The sequence below is a fragment of the Dendropsophus ebraccatus genome, chromosome 9 (genome assembly GCF_027789765.1).
Source record: "Dendropsophus ebraccatus isolate aDenEbr1 chromosome 9, aDenEbr1.pat, whole genome shotgun sequence".
Lineage (NCBI taxonomy): Eukaryota > Metazoa > Chordata > Amphibia > Anura > Hylidae > Dendropsophus > Dendropsophus ebraccatus.
Genome location: NC_091462.1, coordinates 2,399,307 through 2,426,118, shown reverse-complemented (window position 1 = coordinate 2,426,118; position 26,812 = coordinate 2,399,307). Strand labels below are relative to the sequence as shown.

The 26,812-nt window shown below is 50.4% G+C and overlaps 1 protein-coding gene across 1 annotated transcript in view; it reads right to left on the bottom strand.

Annotated features, from left to right (window-relative positions):
• The window catches only part of TNS1 (tensin 1), a 362,619-nt gene that overhangs the window by 240,319 nt on the left and 95,488 nt on the right, over positions 1 to 26,812 (bottom strand). Inside the window, exon 2 of the mRNA XM_069982318.1 lies at positions 8,215 to 8,253. The gene's annotated coding sequence lies outside the window, so the exon portion shown is untranslated. The remainder of the gene's footprint in view (positions 1 to 8,214; positions 8,254 to 26,812) is intronic.

Below are 26,812 nucleotides of genomic sequence, written 5' to 3'. Positions count from 1 at the left end.
GAGGAGGAGAGGACGGGAGCTGCGTTATATCATACATGACGTCACACAGGATATAGAGGGAGGAGAGGACGGGAGCTGCGTTATATCATACATGACATCACACAGGATATAGAGGGAGGAGGACGGGAGCTGCGTTATATCATACATGACATCACACAGGATATAGAGGGAGGAGAGGACGGGAGCTGCGTTATATCATACATGACATCACACAGGATATAGAGGGGGGAGGAGAGGACGGGAGCTGCGTTATATCATACATGACGTCACACAGGATATAGAGGGAGGAGAGGACGGGAGCTGCGTTATATCATAAATGACGTCACACAGGATATAGAGGGAGGAGGACGGGAGCTGCGTTATATCATAAATGACGTCACACAGGATATAGAGGGAGGAGGACGGGAGCTGCGTTATATCATACATGACATCACACAGGATATAGAGGGAGGAGAGGACGGGAGCTGCGTTATATCATACATGACGTCACACAGGATATAGAGGGAGGAGGAGAGGACGAGAGCTGCGTTATATCATACATGACATCACACAGGATATATAGAGGGAGGAGGACGGGAGCTGCGTTATATCATACATGACATCACACAGGATAAAGAGGGAGGAGGAGAGGACGGGAGCTGCGTTATATCATACATGACATCACACAGGATATAGAGGGAGGAGGACGGGAGCTGCGTTATATCATACATGACGTCACACAGGATATAGAGGGAGGAGGAGAGGACGGGAGCTGCGTTATATCATACATGACATCACACAGGATATAGAGGGAGGAGAGGACGGGAGCTGCGTTATATCATACATGACGTCACACAGGATATAGAGGGAGGAGGAGAGGACGGGAGCTGCGTTATATCATACATGACATCACACAGGATATATAGAGGGAGGAGGACGGGAGCTGCGTTATATCATACATGACGTCACACAGGATATAGAGGGAGGAGGAGAGGACGGGAGCTGCGTTATATCATACATGACATCACACAGGATATATAGACGGAGGAGGAGACGGGAGCTGCGTTATATCATACATGACGTCACACAGGATATAGAGGGAGGAGAGGACGGGAGCTGCGTTATATCATACATGACGTCACACAGGATATAGAGGGAGGAGGAGAGGACGGGAGCTGCGTTATATCATACATGACATCACACAGGATATAGAGGGAGGAGGAGAGGACGGGAGCTGCGTTATATCATACATGACGTCACACAGGATATAGAGGGAGGAGAGGACGGGAGCTGCGTTATATCATACATGACGTCACACAGGATATAGAGGGAGGAGAGGAGGGGAGCTGCGTTATATCATACATGACATCACACAGGATATATAGAGGGAGGAGAGGACGGGAGCTGCGTTATATCATACATGACATCACACAGGATATAGAGGGAGGAGGAGAGGACGGGAGCTGCGTTATATATCATACATGACGTCACACAGGATATAGAGGGGGGAGGAGAGGACGGGAGCTGCGTTATATCATACATGACGTCACACAGGATATAGAGGGAGGAGGACGGGAGCTGCGTTATATCATACATGACGTCACACAGGATATAGAGGGAGGAGGAGAGGACGGGAGCTGCGTTATATCATACATGACGTCACACAGGATATAGAGGGAGGAGAGGACGGGAGCTGCGTTATATCATACATGACGTCACACAGGATATAGAGGGAGGAGAGGACGGGAGCTGCGTTATATCATACATGACATCACACAGGATATAGAGGGAGGAGGAGGAGAGGACGGGAGCTGCGTTATATCATACATGACTTCACACAGGATATAGAGGGAGGAGAGGACGGGAGCTGCGTTATATCATACATGACGTCACACAGGATATAGAGGGAGGAGGAGAGGACGGGAGCTGCGTTATATCATACATGACAGTCACACAGGATATAGAGGGAGGAGAGGACGGGAGCTGCGTTATATCATACATGAGGTCACACAGGATATAGAGGAGGAGGAGAGGACGGGAGCTGCGTTATATCATACATGACGTCACACAGGATATAGAGGGAGGAGGGACGGGAGCTGCGTTATATCATACATGACATCACAGGATATAGAGAGAGGAGGAGAGGACGGGAGCTGCGTTATATCATACATGACGTCACACAGGATATAGAGGGAGGAGAGGACGGGAGCTGCGTTATATCATACATGACGTCACACAGGATATAGAGGGAGGAGAGGACGGGAGCTGCGTTATATCATACATGACGTCACACAGGATATAGTGGGAGGAGGAGAGGACGGGAGCTGCGTTATATCATACATGACGTCACACAGGATATAGAGGGAGGAGAGGACGGGAGCTGCGTTATATCATACATGACGTCACACAGGTATAGAGGGAGGAGAGGACGGAGCTGCGTTATATCATACATGACATCACACAGGATATAGAGGGAGGAGGAGAGGACTGGAGCTGCGTTATATCATACATGACGTCACACAGTATATAGAGGGAGGGAGGACGGGAGCTGCGTTATATCATACATGACGTCACACAGGATATAGAGGGAGGAGGAGGGGAGCTGCGTTATATCATACATGACATCACACAGGATATAGAGGGAGGAGAAGGACGGGAGCTGCGTTATATCATACATGACATCACACAGTGATATAGAGGGAGGAGGAGAGGACAGGAGCTGCGTTATATCATACATGACGTCACACAGGATATAGGAGGGAGGAGGAGAGGACGGGAGCTGCGTTATATCATACATGACGTCACACAGGATATAGAGGGAGGAGGACGGGAGCTGCGTTATATCATACATGACGTCACACAGGATATAGAGGGAGGAGGAGAGGACGGGAGCTGCGTTATATCATACATGACGTCACACAGGATATAGAGGGAGGAGGAGAGGACGGGAGCTGCGTTATATCATACATGACGTCACACAGGATATAGAGGGAGGAGGAGAGGACGGGAGCTGCGTTATATCATACATGACATCACACAGGATATAGAGGGAGGAGGAGAGGACGGGAGCTGCGTTATATCATACATGACGTCACACAGGATATAGAGAGAGGAGAGGAGGGGAGCTGCGTTATATCATACATGACATCACACAGGATGTAGAGGGAGGAGGAGAGGACGGGAGCTGCGTTATATCATACATGACATCACACAGGATATAGAGGGAGGAGGACGGGAGCTGCGTTATATCATACATGACGTCACACAGGATATAGAGGGAGGAGGACGGGAGCTGCGTTATATCATACATGACGTCACACAGGATATATAGAGGGAGGAGAGGACGGGAGCTGCGTTATATCATACATGACATCACACAGGATATAGAGGGAGGAGAGGACGGGAGCTGTGTTATATCATACATGACGTCACACAGGATATAGAGGGAGGAGGAGAGGACGAGAGCTGCGTTATATCATACATGACGTCACACAGGATATAGAGGGAGGAGGACGGGAGCTGCGTTATATCATACATGACATCACACAGGATATAGAGGGAGGAGAGGACGGGAGCTGCGTTATATCATACATGACGTCACACAGGATATAGAGGGAGGAGGAGGAGAGGACGGGAGCTGCGGTATATCATACATGACATCACACAGGATATAGAGGGAGGAGGAGAGGACGGGAGCTGCGTTATATCATACATGACATCACACAGGATATAGAGGGAGGAGGAGAGGACGGGAGCTGCGTTATATCATACATGACGTCACACAGGATATAGAGGGAGGAGAGGACGGGAGCTGCGTTATATCATACATGACATCACACAGGATATAGAGGGAGGAGGAGAGGACGGGAGCTGCGTTATATCATACATGACGTCACACAGGATATAGAGGGGGGGAGGACGGGAGCTGCGTTATATCATACATGACGTCACACAGGATATAGAGGGAGGAGGAGAGGACGGGAGCTGCGTTATATCATACATGACATCACACAGGATATAGAGGGAGGAGGAGAGGACGGGAGCTGCGTTATATCATACATGACGTCACACAGGATAGAGAGGGAGGAGAGGACGGGAGCTGCGTTATATCATACGTGACGTCACACAGGATATAGAGGGAGGAGAGGACGGGAGCTGCGTTATATCATACATGACGTCACACAGAATATAGAGGGAGGAGAGGAGGGGAGCTGCGTTATATCATACATGACGTCACACAGGATATAGAGGGAGGAGAGGACGGGAGCTGCGTTATATCATACATGACGTCACACAGGATATAGGGGGAGGAGGAGAGGACGGGAGCTGCGTTATATCATACATGACGTCACACAGGATATAGAGGGAGGAGAGGACGGGAGCTGCGTTATATCATACATGACGTCACACAGGATATAGAGGGAGGAGGAGAGGACGGGAGCTGCGTTATATCATACATGACATCACACAGGATATAGAGGGAGGAGGAGAGGACGGGAGCTGCGTTATATCATACATGACGTCACACAGGATATAGAGGGAGGAGGAGAGGACGGGAGCTGCGTTATATCATACATGACATCACACAGGATATAGAGGGAGGAGAGGACGGGAGCTGCGTTATATCATACATGACGTCACACAGAATATAGAGGGAGGAGGACGGGAGCTGCGTTATATCATACATGACGTCACACAGGATATAGAGGGAGGAGGAGAGGACGGGAGCTGCGTTATATCATACATGACGTCACACAGGATATAGAGGGAGGAGGAGAGGACGGGAGCTGCGTTATATCATACATGACATCACACAGGATATAGAGGGAGGAGGAGAGGACGGGAGCTGCGTTATATCATACATGACGTCACACAGGATATAGAGAGAGGAGGAGAGGACGGGAGCTGCGTTATATCATACATGACGTCACACAGGATATAGAGGGAGGAGGAGAGGACGGGAGCTGCGTTATATCATACATGACGTCACACAGGATATAGAGGGAGGAGGACGGGAGCTGCGTTATATCATACATGACGTCACACAGGATATAGAGGGAGGAGGAGAGGACGGGAGCTGCGTTATATCATACATGACATCACACAGGATATAGAGGGAGGAGAGGACGGGAGCTGCGTTATATCATACATGACATCACACAGGATATATAGAGGGAGGAGAGGACGAGAGCCGTGTTATATCATACATGACGTCACACAGGATATAGTGGGAGGAGGAGAGGACGGGAGCTGCGTTATATCATACATGACGTCACACAGGATATAGTGGGAGGAGGAGAGGACGGGAGCTGCGTTATATCATACATGACGTCACACAGGATATAGTGGGAGGAGGAGAGGACGGGAGCTGCGTTATATCATACATGACATCACACAGGATATAGTGGGAGGAGGACGGGAGCTGCGTTATATCATACATGACGTCACACAGGATATAGAGGGAGGAGAGGACGGGAGCTGCGTTATATCATACATGACATCACACAGGATATAGAGGGAGGAGAGGACGGGAGCTGCGTTATATCATACATGACGTCACACAGGATATAGAGGGAGGAGGAGGAGAGGACGGGAGCTGCGTTATATCATACATGACGTCACACAGGATATAGAGGGAGGAGGAGGAGAGGACGGGAGCTGCGTTATATCATACATGACGTCACACAGGATATAGAGGGAGGAGAGGACGGGAGCTGCGTTATATCATACATGACGTCACACAAGATAAATCTTTGTTTCCCAATCAGTGACTTTTCAGCTGTTGCAAAACTATAACTCCCATTATGTCCAGCCAGAAATGCAATGGTGGGAGTTGTAGTTTTTGAGCAACTGGAAAGTCACATGTTGGAGAACCCTGCACTAATAACCTGTCCCACAAGTCGCTGTTTTCACTGTTTCAGTTGTCAAAGTTCAAATCCCATCATGTCCTGCTAGCAGTGCACGAGTGGAGTTAGAGTTTTGCACACACACACAGCTCTGCCCTGCACACACACACACACACACACACAGCTCTGCCCTGCACACACACACACACACACACACACACACACACACACACACAGCTCTGCCCTGCACACACACACACACACAGCTCTGCCCTGCACACACACACACACACACACACAGCTCTGCCCTGCACACACACACACACACAGCTCTGCCCTGCACACACACACACACACACACACAGCTCTGCCCTGCACACACACACACACACAGCTCTGCCCTGCACACACACACAGCTCTGTCCTGCACACACACACACACACAGCTCTGCCCTGCACACACACACAGCTCTGCCCTGCACACACACACAGCTCTGCCCTGCACACACACACACAGCTCTGCCCTGCACACACACACACAGCTCTGCCCTGCACACACACACACAGCTCTGCCCTGCACACACACACACAGCTCTGTCCTGCACACACACAGCTCTGCCCTGCACACACACACACACCTCTGCCCCGTGCACACACACAGCTCTGTCCTGCACACACACACAGATCTGCCCTGCGCGCGCACACACACACACACACACACACACACACACACCTCTGCCCTGCGCACACACACACACACACACCTCTGCCCCGCGCACACAGTTCTGCCCTGCACACACACACACACAGTTCTGCCCTGCACACACACACACACACACACACAGCTCTGCCCTGCACACACACACAGCTCTGCCCTGCGCACACACACACACAGCTCTGCCCTGCACACACACACAGCTCTGCCCTGCACACACACACACAGCTCTGCCCTGCACACACACACAGCTCTGTCCTGCACACACACACACAGCTCTGCCCTGCACACACACATAGCTCTGCCCTGCACACACACACAGCTCTGCCCTGCACACACACATAGCTCTACCCTGCACACACACACACACACACAGCTCTGCCCTGCACACACACACAGCTCTGCCCTGCACACACACATAGCTCTGCCCTGCACACACACATAGCTCTGCCCTGCACACACACACAGCTCTGCCCTGCACACACACATAGCTCTACCCTGCACACACACACACACACACAGCTCTGCCCTGCACACACACATAGCTCTGCCCTGCACACACACACAGCTCTGCCCTGCACACACACATAGCTCTACCCTGCACACACACACACACACAGCTCTGTCCTGCACACACACACAGCTCTGCCCTGCACACACACACACACACAGCTCTGTCCTGCACACACACACACAGCTCTGCCCTGCACACACACACACAGCTCTGCCCTGCACACACACACACACAGCTCTGCCCTGCACACACACACACAGCTCTGCCCTGCACACACACACACAGCTCTGTCCTGCACACACACACACACACACACACAGCTCTGCCCTGCACACACACACACACACACACAGCTCTGCCCTGCACACACACACAGCTCTGCCCTGCGCACACACACACACACACACACACCTCTGCCCCGCGCACACACACACACACAGCTCTGTCCTGCACACAGTTCTGCCCTGCACACACACACACACACACAGTTCTGCCCTGCACACACACACACACAGCTCTGCCCTGCACACACACACACAGTTCTGCCCTGCACACACACACACACACACAGCTCTGCCCTGCACACACACACACAGTTCTGCCCTGCGCGCGCACACACACACACACACACACACACACACACACACACAGAGCTCTGCCCTACACACACACACACACACACACACAGCTCTGCCCTGCGCACAATATACCCAATAGCCTCCAGTCTGAGGAGGAGGCCGGGAGATCTGTGAGAGTCCATGGGGCTGATACAGATGGTGAACCCCCTCCCCTGTGCCGGCATATGACCCCCGGACTCCCATTAATAGTCGCCCCCAGCTGCAGCTGATTTGGGGGTCACCGCAGTCAGACAGGGAGAGCCCCCGATATACGAGCCGTCTCCTCCCATTATGATTCATCAGAACGTTCCGGCACATTCCCATCTCCCATGCCCATTGTGTGTGATACTGTCTGCAAACCTTCAGCTGTATCTAAGCCAATTACTGACCTATGATGCTAGAGTATCTAAGCTTATCTGGTGTGGTACTCTGCTAAGAGTCACTGTATCTAAGCCAATCAGGTGACATGCAGTCTGCTGAGATACCAAAGATGATGGTGAAATGGAAAGATTCATAACAATTCAGGCAACAACCCAAACTTACCAGCTCGTAGTTCACCCGGGGAGAGCAGGGCGAGGCGATCTGTAAGAGAGGGGAGACCATTATAACCATCATATAATAGTACAGTGATTATAACATCCCAGCACACTGTGCACCTGTGGTGTCCCACCATGGGTGTTGATTGTTCTTACACCTCTCGCAAAAGCCTGTACTTTAAAATGTCAGTGTTGGTGAGGTATTACTTAAGTTTGTCACTAGATGTCGCTAGTATACGTACTGTATACCTAAGTATTGCACAGCTGTGGTGTATAAAGGGTTATTGTCTCTGTGATCTGTGCTCCAATGGGAGCTCTCTCTCTCTTTTCTACCTTCTCACCCACTCACAGCACACGTTACTGATGCTGTAGGAGGAAGTCACATGGGGAGAGGAAGTGTTGCCACACCTTAGTGAGTCTAATGCTAAGTTTACACGAGGAGATTATTGTCCAGATTGTACGATTAACGATTTCGTTGAAAAATCGTTTTGCGATCGTTTTGCGATCGGGCGCCCGCAGACCCCCCCCCCCCCCCCCCGCTTAACCGCAGACCCCAGCTGCCTCCCTTCCTCAGTCCCCCCCAGCTGCCTCTCCTTCCCCAGTCACCCCCAGCTGCCTCCCTTCCCCACCCCCAGCTGCCTCCCTTCCCCACCCCCAGCTGCCTCCCTTCCTCAGTCCCCCCCAGCTGCCTCCCTTCCCCACCCCCAGCTGCCTCTCCTTCCCCAGTCCCCCCCAGCTGCCTCCCTTCCCCACCCCCAGCTGCCTCCCTTCCCCACCCCCCCCCCCCAGCTGCCTCCCTTCCCCAGTCACCCCCAGCTGCCTCTCCTTCCCCAGTCACCCCCAGCTGCCTCTCCTTCCCCAGTCACCCCCAGCTGCCTCTCCTTCCCCAGTCACCCCCAGCTGCCTCCCTTCCCCACCCCCCCCCCCAGCTGCCTCTCCTTCCCCAGTCACCCCCAGCTGCCTCTCTATCCCCAGTCACCCCCAGCTGCCTCCCTTCCCCAGTCACCCCCAGCTGCCTCCCTTCCCCAGTCACCCCCAGCTGCCTCCCTTCCCCAGTCACCCCCAGCTGCCTCCCTTTCCCAGTCACCCCCAGCGGCCTCCCTTCCCCAGTCACCCCCAGCTGCCTCTCCTTCCCCAGTCACCCCCAGCTGCCTCCCTTCCCCAGTCACCCCCAGCTGCCTCCCTTCCCCAGTCACCCCCAGCTGCCTCCCTTCCCCAGTCACCCCCAGCTGCCTCCCTTCCCCAGTCACCCCCAGCTGCCTCCCTTCCCCAGTCACCCCCAGCCTCCCTGCAGACGAGCTGTAGCTGGAGAAGTCTTCATGATGGCCCTGCCAGAAGAAAGCAAAGTGCGAGTGACTGCAGTCAGAGAAGACGCCACCTGTGAGTTTATAGTAACTGCACTGTAATCACTTATATGGTGTGCAGAGCCTGTGTACCATTGGGGTCTAAATGGGTCAGTGTATGGTTTGCGCTAGTGTACTGACACAGCCCCGGGGTCACAGTACAGTACACCAGCGCAAACTTTTAAACTGCCTAGGAGCTCCCGACATCATAAATGATCAGGATGCTGGGAGTTCCCAGGTCCAGTCCACAGAACACAGACTGTGTGTGGACGGAATTCTAGAGATGTGTGAATGACCCCTTATTCCATGGGTCTCCAAACTGCGGCCCTCCAGACAGCCAGATCCAAAGCTTTAGCTGTCCAGGCATGATGGGAGTTGTGGTTTCGCAACAGCTGGAGGGCCGCAGTTTGGAGATCCATGCGGCTTAGTCACTGTGTGGTGGTCACATTGAGGAGATATCTTTTCTTATATACAGGTATTATTAGTAATATTGTTCTTGATTGTCTGGATTTAGTTCCTATCAGTGTGACAGTGTGGGGATAATATGGGGGGGGGGGGGGGTATTTTTGTTCCATCCCCTATTAGTGATGTTCTGGGGTCACTTCCCTGCACTGAGCCCCCACAGATCTATGTATTCTTATATGCTACAAAGCATCCAGGACCCAACTACAACAGCTGCAGGCACTACAACTCCCAGCATGTACTGACAGTCTGCAGCCCTCAGGATATGCTGGGAGTTGTAGTACAGTGTAGACAGATGTATTGCTGATGTGAAGTCTGGCATGGGGCTGATTGACCGTGTAGTCATTTTGTGACTACTTTCGTGGCATTTGATGGAAGTATAATTCTTATGTGCAGTACACTAAATTATTCTTCTCGGTATGCAGGATTTGGTGTGATGGTTGTGGTCATGGTGTGGCGGTAATATTTGCCCCTTGTATACTGTTTTTCTCCCTCAAGCTTAGTTTACTGGACTTGGGCAGTAACAGTGTGATGGTAATATGTATGAAGGGATTATATGGCCCTTGTATACTGATGGTAGTGGCAGTATTGGTCTCAGGGTTTGGTCTGGTGGTATGGTGGTAGTATGTATGGTGGTAGTATGTATGGTGGTAGTATGTATGGTGGTAGTATGTATGGTGGTAGTATGTATGGTGGTAGTATGTATGTATGGTGGTAGTAGTATGTATGGTGGTAGTATGTATGGTGGTAGTATGTATGGTGGTGGTATGTATGTATGGTGGTAGTATGTATGGTGGTAGTATGTATGGTGGTAGTATGTATGGTGGTAGAATGTATGGTGGTAGTATGTATGGTGGTAGTAGTATGTATGGTGGTAGTAAGTATGGTGGTAGTATGTATGGTGGTAATATGTATGGTGATAGTATGTATGGTGGTAGTATGTATGGTGGTAGTAGTATGTATGGTGGTAGTAAGTATGGTGGTAGTAAGTATGGTGGTAGTATGTATGGTGGTAGTATGTATGGTGGTAATATGTATGGTGATAGTATGTATGGTGATAGTATGTATGGTGGTAGTATGTATGGTGGTAGTAGTATGTATGGTGGTAGTAAGTATGGTGGTAGTATGTATGGTGGTAGTATGTATGGTGGTAGTATGTATGGTGGTAGTATGTATGGTGGTAATATGTATGGTGGTAGTATGTATGGTGGTAGTATGTATGGTGGTAGTATGTATGGTGATAGTATGTATGGTGGTAGTATGTATGGTGGTAGTATGTATGGTGGTAGTAAGTATGGTGGTAGTATGTATGGTGGTAGTATGTATGGTGGTAGTATGTATGGTGGTAGTAGTATGTATGGTGGTAGTAAGTATGGTGGTAGTATGTATGGTGGTAGTATGTATGGTGGTAGTATGTATGGTGGTAGTATGTATGGTGGTAATATGTATGGTGGTAGTATGTATGGTGGTAGTATGTATGGTGGTAGTATGTATGGTGATAGTATGTATGGTAGTAGTATGTATGGTAGTAGTATGTATGGTGATAGTATGTATGGTGATAGTATGTATGGTGGTAGTATGTATGGTGGTAGTATGTATGGTGGTAGTATGTATGGTGGTAGTAGTATGTATGGTGGTAGTAGTATGTATGGTGGTAGTAGTATGTATGGTGGTAGTATGTATGGTGGTAGTAGTATGTATGGTGGTAGTAGTATGTATGGTGGTAGTAGTATGTATGGTGGTAGTATGTATGGTGGTAGTATGTATGGTGGTAGTAGTATGTATGGTGGTAGTAGTATGTATGGTGGTAGTAGTATGTATGGTGGTAGTATGTATGGTGGTAGTAGTATGTATGGTGGTAGTAGTATGTATGGTGGTAGTAGTATGTATGGTGGTAGTATGTATGGTGGTAATACTTGCTCTTTATTTATTTTATTGCTTGGATGACAATAATAGTTAATAGTTTACTACAAAGAAATTAGTGTATTTTTTTCTAGTTGGGATCGGTTGTGGACGGAGCAGAGGGGGGGGGGCAGGTTGGGCGGAAAGCCCGGGGCCCAGGGTAAATTTAATCCGCCACTGGTTGGGACTCTCTCGACATCCTCCTCTCTACTTCTCAGCACGCAACTCAGTCAGTACGGCTGTACTCCTCCTCAGCTCTCAGCAGCGGTCACTATGTATCCCTGTACTAAGCCTTTCTGCAGTAAAGAAGAGTTTATTTATGGTAGCTGAACTCAGTGGTTATTCTCTAAGCACCTACACAGCCATTGCATCATCCTTGGGTCATCTCCCCCTTCTGTGCGTGGCGGTACCAATAGTCTGGGTGGGTCACTGCTCCACTCCGGACCACCGTGATAAGCACCCAAGGGACCCCCTCACATCTCGGCAGGTCACCGACCACAGGGGAAAGGGTATAGCCAGCCTCATTAAAATAAAAGCAGGTGTGCCCCCCCCCATACCTGGCGTCACGACAACCTAACACCTGGCTGAGCTATATCCCGACCAACCACCACAGCAGTGACGTCACACAGCACCACCTGGCAAGTGACCGGTCGTCCACCACACACCCACCATCCTCTGCAACACCAGCACTGACATATCCAGGTCATACCAGCTCTACAAATATAATTATATACAGGAGATACCCAGGTTATACCAGCTGTACATATATATTATATACAGTATATACCCAGGTTATACCAGCTGTACATATATAATTATATACAGTATATACCCAGGTTATACCAGCTGTACATATATAATTACATGCAGTATATACCCAGGGTATACCAGCTGTACATATATAATTATATACAGTATATACCCAGGTTATACCAGCTCTACAAATATAATTATATACAGGAGATACCCAGGTTATACCAGCTTTACAAATAAAATTATATACAGTAAATACACAGGTTATATCAGCTGTACATGTATAATTATATACAGTATATACCCAGGTTATACCAGCTCTACATATATAATTATATACAGGAGATACCCAGGTTATACCAGCTGTACATATATAATTATATACAGGAGATCCCCAGGTTATACCAGCTCTACATATAGAATTATATACAGTATATACCCAGGTAATACCAAATCTACAAATATAATTATATACAGTATATACCCAGGTTATACCAGCTGTACGTATATAATTATATACAGTATATACCCAGGCAGTGGCGTAGCTATAGGGGTCGCCGGGGTCGCCATGGCGACTGGGCCCCTACGCTAGGGGGGCCCGCACGGCCCCCCTTGCCACTTGTGACACTGTCACTTTATGCATCCCGAGAAGCTGCGGCAGCTTCTCGGGATGCACTGATCGCTTTGATGTTCCGCCCGCACAGTGAGCACATTGAGCGGGCGGAACATTAAAGCGATCAGAATACAGGAGAAGGACCTGTCAGCGTCCTCCTCCTGTATTCTCTCCCATAGGCTGCCGGCACTTCATACCAGCAGCCTATGGGAGGCCGGGCCGTGACCTCTCCGGCAGGCGTGATCATGTGACGTCATCACGTCTGCCGGAAGTCCCGTCCCTGCGGCTCGCAAGATGGAGCCCGAAGAGGAGGAAGAGCTGCTGCCTGCACAGCGCCGATTAGGTGAGTAAGATGTTTGTTTTTTTAGGGGCACCTCTGGGGGCATTATTAGTATATGGGGGGCACCTCTGGGGGCATTATTAGTGTATGGGGGCACCTCTGGGGGCATTATTATTGTATGGGGGCACCTCTGAGGGCATTATTAGTATATGGGGGCACCTCTGGGGGCATTATTAGTGTATGGGGGCACCTCTGGGGGCAGTATTAGTATATGGGGGCACCTCTGGGGGCATTATTAGTATATGGGGGCACCTCTGGGGGCATTATTAGTATATGGGGGCACCTCTGGGGGCATTATTAGTATATGGGGGCACCTCTGGGGGCATTATTAGTATATGGGGGCACCTCTGGGGGCATTATTAGTGTATGGGGGGCACCTCTGGGGGCAGTATTAGTGTATGGGGGCACCTCTGGGGGCATTATTAGTATATGGGGGCACCTCTGGGGCATTATTATTGTATGGGGGCACCTCGTGGGGCATTATTAGTATATGGGGGCACCTCTGGGGGCATAATTAACTCATGGGGGCACCTCTGGGGGCATTATTAGTGTATGGGGGCACCTCTGGGGGCATTATTAGTGTATGGGGGCACCTCTGGGGGCATTATTAGTTCATGGGGCACCTCTGGGGGCATAATTAACTCATGGGGGCACCTCTGGGGGCATTATTATTGTATGGGGGCACCTCTGGGGGCATTATTAGTGTATGGGGGCACCTCTGGGGGCATTATTATTGTATGGGGGCACCTCTTGGGGCATTATTAGTATATGGGGGCACCTCTGGGGGCATAATTAACTCATGGGGGCACCTCTGGGGGCATTATTATTGTATGGGGGCACCTCTGGGGGCATTATTAGTGTATGGGGGCACCTCTGGGGGCATTATTAGTTCATGGGGGCACCTCTGGGGGCATTATTATTGTATGGGGCACCTCTGGGGCCATTATTAGCTCATGGGGGCACAGCAGGGAATCCTACATACAGGGGGCACAGCAGGGGATCCTACATACAGGGGGCACAGCAGGGGATCCTACATACAGGGGGCACAGCAGGGGATCCTACATACAGGGGGCACAGCAGGGGATCCTACATACAGGGGGCACAGCAGGGGATCCTACATACAGGGGGCACAGCAGGGGATCCTACATACAGGGGGCACAGCAGGGGATCCTACATACAGGGGGCACAGCAGGGGATCCTACATACAGGGGGCATCCCACATTCCTACTCACTTTACTGCACATTACACCAAACAGTGCAGTTACTATGGAGCCTACAGGAGGGAGGAAGGAAAGGAAGTTGCTAGAAATGTGCGGAGCCTAAATTGTTTGTCTCGCAGGTTCTAAGGGGATGAAACGTATCTGGAAGGAATCATCCTGGAGGTCTGGGCCGGATGGAGAGGAAAAGGGAAAGTGACACCTCAGATCAAAGAAGACGTCACCGGTGAGTCACTGTATGACGGTTTTCTTATTTTGTAGAACATCATTTAGTAGGGGCGCCCCGAGGTGACAGCTACTACATTATCTGTACTCAGAGATATCACTGTGTTATCTGTGGTGTTACATAGGACTGCAGGTGACTACTACATTATCTGTACTCAGAGATATCACTGTGTTATCTGTGCTGTTACATAGGACTGCAGGTGACTACTACATTATCTGTACTCAGAGATATCACTGTGTTATCTGTGGTGTTACATAGGACTGCAGGTGACTACTACATTATCTGTACTCAGAGATATCACTGTGTTATCTGTGCTGTTACATAGGACTGCAGGTGACATCTACATTATCTGTACTCAGAGATATCACTGTGTTATCTGTGGTGTTACATAGGACTGCAGGTGACAGCTACTACATTATCTGTACTCAGAGATATCACTGTGTTATCTGTGCTGTTACATAGGACTGCAGGGGACATCTACTACATGATCTGTACTCAGAGATATCACTGTGTTATCTGTGCTGTTACATAGGACTGCAGGTGACATCTACATTATCTGTACTCAGAGATATCACTGTGTTATCTGTGCTGTTACATAGGACTGCAGGTGACATCTACATTATCTGTACTCAGAGATATCACTGTGTTATCTGTGGTGTTACATAGGACTGCAGGTGACTACTACATTATCTGTACTCAGAGATATCACTGTGTTATCTGTGGTGTTACATAGGACTGCAGATGACTACTACATTATCTGTACTCAGAGGGATATCACTGTTATCTGTGGTGTTACATAGGACTGCAGGTGATATCAGGTGACTTCTCCAGGTTGCAGAAGTTCAAACTTCATCGTGCCCTGCTGACAGTTTATTATGGGAGTTGTAGTTTTGCAGCATTTGGCTCTTCAGGTTGCAGCACTACAACTCCCATCGTTTCCAACTGGCAGTTCATGATGAGAGTTGTAGTTTTTCAGCTGGAGAGTCAAAGATTGGAATACAATGATTAGACAATGACACAGTACAGTCCATTATCTATAGGGGGCAGTAGTGCAGTACATGAGGTGGAGGCAGTGACAGGGCATTATCTATAGGGGGCAGTAGTGCAGTACATGAGGTGGAGACAGTGACAGGGCATTATCTATAGGGGGCAGTAGTGCAGTACATGAGGTGGAGACAGTGACAGGGCATTATCTATAGGGGGCAGTAGTGCAGCACATGAGGTGGAGGCAGTGACAGGGCATTATCTATAGGGGGCAGTAGTGCAGTACATGAGGTGGAGACAGTGACAGGGCATTATCTATAGGGGGCAGTAGTGCAGTACATGAGGTGGAGACAGTGACAGGGCATTATCTATAGGGGGCAGTAGTGCAGCACATGAGGTGGAGGCAGTGACAGGGCATTATCTATAGGGGGCAGTAGTGCAGCACATGAGGTGGAGGCAGTGGCAGGGCATTATCTATAGGGGGCAGTAGTGCAGTACATGAGGTGGAGACAGTGACAGGGCATTATCTATAGGGGGCAGTAGTGCAGTACATGAGGTGGAGACAGTGACAGGGCATTATCTATAGGGGGCAGTAGTGCAGTACATGAGGTGGAGACAGTGACAGGGCATTATCTATAGGGGGCAGTAGTGCAGTACATGAGGTGGAGACAGTGACAGGGCATTATCTATAGGGGGCAGTAGTGCAGTACATGAGGTGGAGACAGTGACAGGGCATTATCTATAGGGGGCAGTAGTGCAGCACATGAGGTGGAGGCAGTGACAGGGCATTATCTATAGGGGGCAGTAGTGCAGTACATGAGGTGGAGACAGTGACAGGGCATTATCTATAGGGGGCAGTAGTGCAGTACATGAGGTGGAGACAGTGACAGGGCATTATCTATAGGGGGCAGTAGTGCAGTACATGAGGTGGAGACAGTGACAGGGCATTATCTATAGGGGGCAGTAGTGCAGCACATGAGGTGGAGGCAGTGACAGGGCATTAGAACATGGTGGCACATTAGAGTAATTGGATATAACGTTAGATAGGACTTTGCCTGATCGGGGGGAGATGGGGGGGGGGGGGGGGGCAAGCTAACATTTTGCACCAGGGCCCATCAGCCTTTAGCTACGCCCCTGTACCCAGGTTATACCAGCTGTACATATATAATTATATACAGTATATACCCAGGTTATACCAGCTGTACATATATAATTATATACAGTATATACCCAGGTTATAGCAGCTGTACAAGTATAATTATATACAGTATATACCGAGGTTATACCGGCTGTACATATATAATTATATACAGGAGATACCCAGGATATAGCAGCTGTACATATACAATTATATACAGTATATACCCAGGTTATAGCAGCTGTACATATATAATTATATACAGTATATACCCAGGTTATACCAGCTGTACATATATAATTATATACAGGAGATCCCCAGGTTATACCGGCTGTACATATATAGTTATATACAGTATATACCCAGGTTATACCAGCTGTACATATATAATTATATACAGGAGATCCCCAGGTTATACCGGCTGTACATATATAAATATATAGGCCAGGTTCAGACTATGTAAGTGTGCGGCTGTATTTGCGGCTGTAATTGTGCGGCGGTATTTTTGGTGGTTCATGCGTACGCTGGAAAGTATAGGATATATGGCTGCACAGTGCACACTATGTCTGAATCTACGGCCCTATCGTAAACGGACCCGTAAAAAATGAACAAGACCATTGTTTGCGGCTGGACATGCGTCCGTGGATTGACAGGCGGTCCGTACGGAGTACTTCAAAAATAGCCGGCAATGATGCCGAATGCCGATGCCTCTAATCGTTAATATATTAAATTAATAAAACACATTCTCTTTATAATAAAGTCCCTGTCAATAATTTAATTCTAACGAATCCATCATTTTGCAATTAAATATACTGTTAAAATAAATAGATATATAAATAAATGTATATTTATATATATATTTATTTTTTGACAGTATATTTAATTGCACAATGATGGATTCGTTAGAATTAAATTATTGAACAATGAAACTGAATTTATTTAATCGAAAATGTGTTTTATTAATTAAATATTAATTAGTACAGGAAGCTCCATAAGCCGTTAATTCATATTGCCGGTAATAGAGCTTTCTGTACTAATCATCACTTTACTTTAATGAAAACATCAAATGTTTCTTCTAATTATGTTATCACAATAGCATTATTAGAAGAAACATTTAGAATTAGATGTGCGCTCAGCTGATTGGCTGATCGGCTCAGTGCACATATAATGAGCCGGTCCGCAGCACAGTGACTTCATTGTGCTGCGAACCAGCTAAGAGGACACATCGGGGTGAGTATACAGATCTCCCCACCCCCTCCCCAGCACTGCACCCCTCCCAGCAAGGAAGGGGGGTCACTTAACCCCTTCCTTGCTGGGATGGGTACAGTCTGACATCAGTCTGGCCCCCAAGGGGTTAAGGGGGATGCAATACATCCTCCCTTAACCCCTTGGGGGCCAGACTGTAAGCAGCGATCTGTAAAGATGCTGCATACTGTAAGGAGCACAACACCGCTCACAATGATGGGTGTTGTGCTCCTGTTTGTGTGTTTTTTGTGTGTTTCTCCCTTTTTGTTTTTCAGATATCGGTATCCTGGGGATTACGTCGGATTCCGTGGACTACGTCGATGACCAGCGTTTTTTTAATGGTTTTTTTTTTTATAAAATGGTCAATGTGTTGTTTTGGGTGTTTTTATTTGAATAAAATTTTTTTTTTACTTGTGTCTTGTCTTTATTTCTTTACTTTATAGACTTAGTAGTGGAAGCGCTCTAATAGACGGAATCCATTACTAAGTTGGGGCCTAGTGTTAGACGGTATAAAATGGCTAACACTAACCCCCTATTATTACCCCAGTACCCAATGCCACCAGGGGTACTGGGAAGAGCCGGGTGCCAGTGGTCTCCTGGACCGGGCGGCAGCAGGCTGGTAAGATTTAGGCTGTGGAGGGCCTAAACCAATGGCTCTTCCCACCCTGGTGTTACCAGGCTGCTGTCGTTTGGTTTTTAACCCTGCTGGTTATAAAAATAGGGGGGACCCTATGCGGGTTTTTTTAATTATTTATTTATTTTAAAAAAACCCCGCATAGGGTTCCCCCTATTTTTATAACCAGCCGGGTTAAGAACCAAACGACAGCAGCCTGGTAACACCAAGGTGGGAAGAGCCATTGGTTTAGGCCCTCCACAGCCTAAATCTTACCAGCCTGCTGCCGCCCGGTCCAGGAGACCACTGGCACCCGGCTCTTCCCAGTACCCCTGGTGGCATTGGGTACTGGGGTAATAATGGGGGGTTAGTGTTAGCCATTTTATACCGTCTAACACTAGGCCCCAACTTAGTAATGGATTCCGTCTATTAGAGCGCTTCCACTACTAAGTCTATAAAGTAAAGAAATAAAGACAAGACACAAGTTAAAAAAATTTTTTATTCAAATAAAAACACCCCCACACCCCTCATTGACCATTTTATTAAAAAAAAACATTAAAAAAACGCTGGTCATCGACGTAGTCCACGGAATCCGACGTAATCCACAGGATACCGATATCTGAAAAACAAAAAGGGAGAAACACACAAAAAACACACAAACAGGAGCACAACACCCATCATTGTGAGCGGTGTTGTGCTCCTTACAGTATGCAGCATCTTTACAGATCGCTGCTTACAGTCTGGCCCCCAAGGGGTTAAGGGAGGATGTATTGCATCCCTCTTAACCCCTTGGGGGCCAGACTGATATCAGACTGCACCCATCCCAGCAAGGAAGGGGTTAAGTGACCCCCCTTCCTTGCTGGGAGGGGTGCAGTGCTGGGGAGGGGGTGGGGAGATCTGTATACTCACCCCGATGTGTCCTCTTCGCTGGTCCGCAGCACAATGAAGTCACTGTACTGCGGACCCGCTAATTATATGTGCGCTCAGCCGATCAGCCAATCAGCTGAGCGCACATATAATTCTAAATGTTTCTTCTAATAATGCTATTGTGGTAACATAATTAGAAGAAACATTTGATGTTTTCATTAAAGTAAAGTGATGATTAGTACAGAAAGCTCTATTACCGGCAATATGAATTAACGGCTTATGGAGCTTCCTGTACTAACTAATATTTAATTAATAAAACACATTTTCGATGAAATAAATTCAGTTTCGTTGTTCAATAATTTAATTTAAACGAATCCGAGGGGCGTGGCTTGAGCATGGCCGTGTGAGGAGGTGTTTGTTCTGAGCTCCGGGCACAGCTCCTCACTACCGGGACTATATCTTGCACAAACTCTGCCCCGTTATGCCCACCGGCTCACGGAAGACCCCCTCGACACCCGTGGCGTCTCCCCAGGCATTCCTGGCACGTTTTGCCTGCTCGGAGAGGCGCACTTTGTCCGCGGCCCAGCAGCGCTCCAAGATGGCCGCCGCGCCTGTAACAAGAAGCACCGCTCAGAAGACAACCCCGGCCTTCCCGGAGCTGAGCCAGACGCTGCCGGAGATCCTCCGCACCCCCGGTGAGTTGGACCCGTCCTCCCCAGGCACCGCCGATCGGGACCCTGGCGCTGCACTTACCCCGGCACAGCTGCTCTCAGAAGTCCGGTCCCTCCTGCATGCTCTCCCGACCCGCAATGACCTCACCGCACAACTCACCCGCATGGAGGAGAGGCATGCAGAGGACATGGCGGAGCTGAAAACCTCTATGACAGCAGTTGCCGCTGCAGTATCGGGCCTGGAGAACCGGCATGTCGCCTTAGACCGGGTGGTACAGGAATTAACCCCCCGCATAGACTCCCAGGAGGCTGTCTTAAGGGATCTGATCTTACACGTTGATGACTTAGAAAACCGGGGGCGCCGCAACAACGTGAAGATAAGGGGTCTTCCGGAGGACATTGGCCCGGATCGCCTACTTGGGACAGTAAGGTATATCTTTAATAAGTACCTTGGGGACCCAGAGGATACCTACATTGAACTTGACCGCACACATAGGGTGGCGGGTGCACGCTCACAAGACGGAAACCGTCCCAGGGATGTCCTAAGTCGTGTGCACTATTTCCCTCAAAAAGAAGCACTGCTCCAGCGCGCGTGGGAACTGGGCCCCTTGACCTTTGAAGGGGCCGAGATCACCCTTTTACCGGACCTCTCCAGACGCACGCTAGCCATGCGCCGGCTGCTGAAGCCACTGCTGGACCTCATACGAGCCGCAGGAGCCTCCTACAGATGGGGCTACCCATTTCACCTCATCATAAAGTCCGGAACTACCTCTTACATCTTGCGCACCCCAGAGGACTTGCCCGGCGCGCTACAGCTGCTAGATCATGGGAATCTGACGCTCCCTGACTGGACCCTGCCAAATCTCCCGCTTCCTGCCCTTGGCCCACAACAGGGTGGCCGCTCACCGCGTTCTGAGACGCGAAGATCGAGATCCCCGCAGCGGAAAGGCTCCCGCTCCCCTCGCTTACGTGAATCTCGCTTCCCAACCCATCAGCCGCTGGACTCCCGCAGGGATCAAGCAAGAGAGGCCCGCCCCACCTGAATACAGCGACCACACACCAAGATCCCTCTGTGAACTCATGCGAGGCTTCCTGACACCTTCAAGTGCTAGCCGGCTCTGATGACAGAGCGAAGATTTCACCCTGTGCCTTCCACCCTGTGCCTTCCACCCTAGCTCTACCTACCCTTCCCCCCTACCCCCTCCCCACCTCCCCCCTTTTCTCCACCTCCCCCCTTTCCCCACCTCCCCCCTCTCCCTACTCCCCTGCCCCCTTCCCCCCCCCTACCCCCCCCCTGCTCCCTCCCCACCTTCCCCCCTGTCCCCCTATTCCCCTCCCTCTCCCTCCCAGGACCTTCCCCTCCCCTTCCCCCTCCCCTCTCCCCCCACACGCCCCACCTCCTCTCCCCCCCCCCCGTCTTTCCCTCTCTCTCCCCACCATTGGACTGCCCCGGATCGGCTGGAACTGGGTCGAGGCGGAAGACGTTGGACCCCCCTCATCTTCCGGTGACTGTTCTGCTCATCCTACTGAGCTTCTCCTTGTATGGGGTGTTTATGTTTTATGTATGGGGTGTTTATGTTTTATGCCCTTTTTTTTTTTTTTTTTTTTTTTTTTTTTTTTTGGAGGGGTGGGGGGGAGGGGTTTGCATATGGGTTGTGTGGGGTTTGGGCGGGGGTCCGTTATGTTTCTTGCTACATGTGTATACTCCCTACGGACACCGTACTCGCCCCTCTCCCTGAAAATTCTGCCGCCCTGCCTGCCTGGAGCCGCTGTGACGTGGCTGGGTTCTCGCCTTCTCTCTGGGTGGCTACCTTGGCTTGGCTACTTGTGTGGTCGGCCTCCGGACCCTGTCCCAACCAGTTGTTGGTCGATAGCCCGGCTCTGATCACACTGTGCTATTAAGAGCCCGAGCTTACCCCCCTAGTGGTATCCGCGGCTGACGCTACATCGTTACACTATGTTGCGCATATACCCTCTCCCCTCTCTACCCCAGGTCTAAGCTACAGTAGACCATGCAGCAAATCTCATGGGCTCCCTCCCTCTCCTCTGCCTCATGCCCGGATCTACCCTGTTCACCCCCCCCCTCTGTCCCCGCGCCATCCCCCCCGCGCATTCCTCCCTCCACCAACCCCTTCCCCCCCTACTTCTCCCCCCCCCAGCCCCCCCCCCTTCCCCTCCTGCACACGTGTTCCCCGGTGACACTTAGATGGTTGACATGGCAGCGGCACAGGTATATGAATCAGGCCGTAACCGCACATACTCAGGGCCTCACCCTATGGGTCAGATCCCCCTGACGGTAACAAATGGATACCGCCACCCCTTGGCAAGTGTCCCTACTCTTCTCACTTATACTTTCATATCTCCTCTCGCACCTCCTTCCCCTCCTAGTTGTCCCCACTGGTCTCTCCTCTTCTCCACCGGAGCTCTTTGCCCGAGCTACTCTACTTGGCCTGTTCTTCCTCGCTACCCCGCCTGAGTTATAGCACAGGTTCCTGGTTGGTGTCTATTAGGCCCCTGCCACACCTAGTGCCTGGGTCTTTGACACCCATTTCTTTTATCCTTCTTGCCCTCTCCCTCTCCTCTCTGCTCTTCTTCTCCCCCCCCTCTCTGTGTGTGGTCCCCCCTCTCTTGTCCTCTCTCCCAGCTTGTTCCCGTCACCTCACCTTCCCTCTCCTCTCCCAGACCGTTCCTCACTGATCATGTCCTCGGTAACCTGTGTCTCTATTAACGCCCAAGGCCTGAACATCCCGGAGAAACGCTCCTCACTGTTGCGCCTCTTGCGGGCCAAACGTGCATCGGTGGCGTTTATACAGGAGACCCACTTCCGGAAAGATCAAATCCAAAACCTGACAGACCGCAACTTTTCTGACGCATTCCACAGCTGTTCAACAGACTCTAAAACGAGAGGTGTTTCTATCCTGTTCGCCCGCTCGGCCCCTTGGGAATTGGTTGACCAGGTCTCGGACCCGGAAGGTCGGTTCCTCTTTGTAAAAGGCAAAATGGCAGGCACCCTATGCACCTTTGGTACGGTGTACCTCCCTAATTCTGGTCAGGTGGACTTCTTGGACCGTTGCCTTGCAGAAGTCGACGATTTCCTGGAGGGTGTGCTTGTTCTCGGAGGTGATTTCAACATGGCCCTCAACCCCCTGCTAGATTCCTCCACAGGACGATAATCTCTCTCTTTCTCCTCTCTACGACGCGCCAAGCAGACCCTTATCTCTCACCAACTGATGGATGTGTGGAGGCTCCTTCACCCACAAGATCGAGACTATACCTTCTTCTCTAACCCACATAATCTATATTCGCGGCTCGACTATCTGTTTCTCTCACATACCCATCTTGACCTAGTGACCTCGGCCTCCATTGATCCTATCTCTTTCTCCGATCATGCACTGATCTCTCTATCTCTCTCATTTGCCCCCCCTCAACCACGGACGTGGCGCTGGCGCCTCAATGACACCTTGCTTAGGGATCCTGGGGTCCTGGCCGACATAAGGTCTGACCTGACCAACTACTTTGCGACAAACACTGCTACGGAGGTCTCCCCTCAGGTGGTGTGGGAAGCCCACAAATGCTTTATACGCGGGACATTTATTAAACTGGCCACGCGCCTTAAAAAGGAACGGTCCGCTAAGATTCTTACTCTGATTTCCAAAATAGCGGCCTTGGACAAGCTACATAAGAGGACGCCTGCAGTAGCCACGGGGGCAGAGCTGGCGGCACTTCGGGGTACGCTGAGAGATCTCACCTTCGCAAACGCCAAGGCTGCCCTTGCTCGCTGCCGCCGTCATTATTTTGAATTCGGCAATAAGCCAGGCAAGACCTTGGCCCGAGCCTTGAGGTCGCAAAGAGCCCGATCCTTTATCCCACATATCTCCTCTCCTTCTGGTGCTAAGCTTTCCCTGACCTCTAAGATAGCTGACGCCTTTCGTAATTACTATGTGTCTTTATATGGACTCAACACGGCGAACGATTCACCTAACTCTGGTCCCCTCCCCTCCTCCTTCCCCGCTTATTTACGTGACTCGGGACTTCCCTCCCTACCAGACGACAGCGCCGCTGCGATTGAATCCCCCATTACGGCCACGGAATGGGAATGGGCGATCAAATCCACCCCCTCGGGTAAAGCCCCCGGCCCGGACGGGTTTACTTTGCCTTACTACAAGGCCTTTAGCCCCCTTCTGAAGGAACATTTCCTCTCTGCGTACAACGCGGTCTCCTCTGGCTCTCCGCTCCCCCCAGACTCACTACGGGCTCACATCTCAGTAATTCCCAAAGAAGGTAAGGACCCCTCACATTGCCAAAACTACCGTCCCATCTCCCTCCTAAATTTAGACCTCAAGTTTTTCTCTAAAATTTTGGCAGCCCGGTTGACACCACTCCTCCAACCCATTATACACCCAGACCAAGTAGGGTTCATGCCCGCGAGGGAAGCTCGGGATAACACCACCCGAGCCATCAACCTCATCTACCATGCCCGCTCCTCAGGCCTGCAGTCCATGCTCCTTTCCACGGACGCCGAGAAGGCTTTTGACCGAGTCAGCTGGCCCTTCCTCTTTGCCACCCTCCGGCATATCGGTCTCGGCCCCCATATGCTGGCGTGGATAGGCTCGCTCTACTCCCACCCCACAGCCCAGGTCTCGGTCAATGGCCTTCTCTCCGCCCCGTTTCCCATCTCCAACGGTACTCGACAGGGCTGCCCCCTATCCCCTCTCATCTTTGTCTTGACGTTGGAACCTTTCCTCAGATATAAATAAGACAAGAGGGGAAAAAAAGGAGCCGGGAGGATGGCGCCTCGTGTAATCCTGTTACATGAAAATGAGTGAAATAAAAGTATAGGTGGACTCTCACCTTTTAGCCCCTTGGGCTTTCTGCGTATCACCCCACTATGGGGTATCTTGTAGCGTCGGATGATGGCTGCCGGCCGAAGGATCCAGGAAACGGGACTCTCCCAGTGTCGGGACCCGTGGTTTCATGCAGTAGACAGAAGAAAAAAGTACCTGGGTAGGTATCCTGGCGCTGCCAAAAAATCCTTCACAACGAGTAAAGTATAAAACATAAAATGGCTGATTTATTGGATAAAATCAGTAAAAATGTACATAAAATAAGCAATTACGCGTTTCGGGAGTTGCATCTCCCTTCATCAGATTGCATCTGATGAAGGGAGATGCAACTCCCGAAACGCGTAATTGCTTATTTTATGTACATTTTTACTGATTTTATCCAATAAATCAGCCATTTTATGTTTTATACTTTACTCGTTGTGAAGGATTTTTTGGCAGCGCCAGGATACCTACCCAGGTACTTTTTTCTTCTGTCTACTGCATTTCCTCAGATATGTCAGGAACAATGTTAACATCTCCGGGATGCGTGTGGGGCGAGTGGAGCATAAGGTGGCGGCGTACGCAGACGATCTCCTTTTCTTTCTTTCCTGCCCTTCTGTATCCCTCCCTAATCTTCTCTCGGAACTCTCGCGGTACCAAACCCTCTCCAACTACAAGATAAACCTGCAGAAATCTGAGGCCCTCAATCTCTCTCTCCCACCCCTCACAGTATCTGCTCTGGAGTCCGCTTTCCCCTTTCGCTGGTCACGTTCCTCCTTGACTTACTTGGGGGTCCAGCTTACGCCTTCCGTTTCCGACACATTCACAACTAATTTCCCCCCCTTACTGAAGCGCATTGAACTGGACTTGCTGAGGTGGCACAAGGGCACTTTCTCCTGGTTTGGGCGCTGCTCGATCTTTAAAATGAATATCCTCCCTCGCCTTCTATATCTTTTCCAGGCCCTCCCGGTGACGGTGCCCTTGTCATACTTTAGGCAACTTTCCACAATCCTCACCAGGTTTATTTGGGCCCATAAACAACCCCGCCTAGCGAAAGCGGTCCTGTATCGCCCAAAATCAAAAGGTGGCCTGGGGCTCCCTAACCTGTACCACTATTACGTCGCCACCCATCTCTCGAGGGTGATCGACTGGCACCGGCACTCTCAATCGAAACTATGGGTTGGCCTTGAAATGACCCTGTCCCCCCTCGCATTACAGGCGGCCCCGTGGCTACCTGAGGCCTACCGCCGACTCGCTCACCACCCCACCATCGGCCCGACTCTGCGAATTTGCCATAAACACCTTTCTTCTGGCTTCCTAGCCCCGCACCCCTCTCCCCTATTCCCAATCCTGGGCAACCCTGCCTTTCTACCCGGCATGGAAGACCCAGTATTCCGCACTTGGTCCC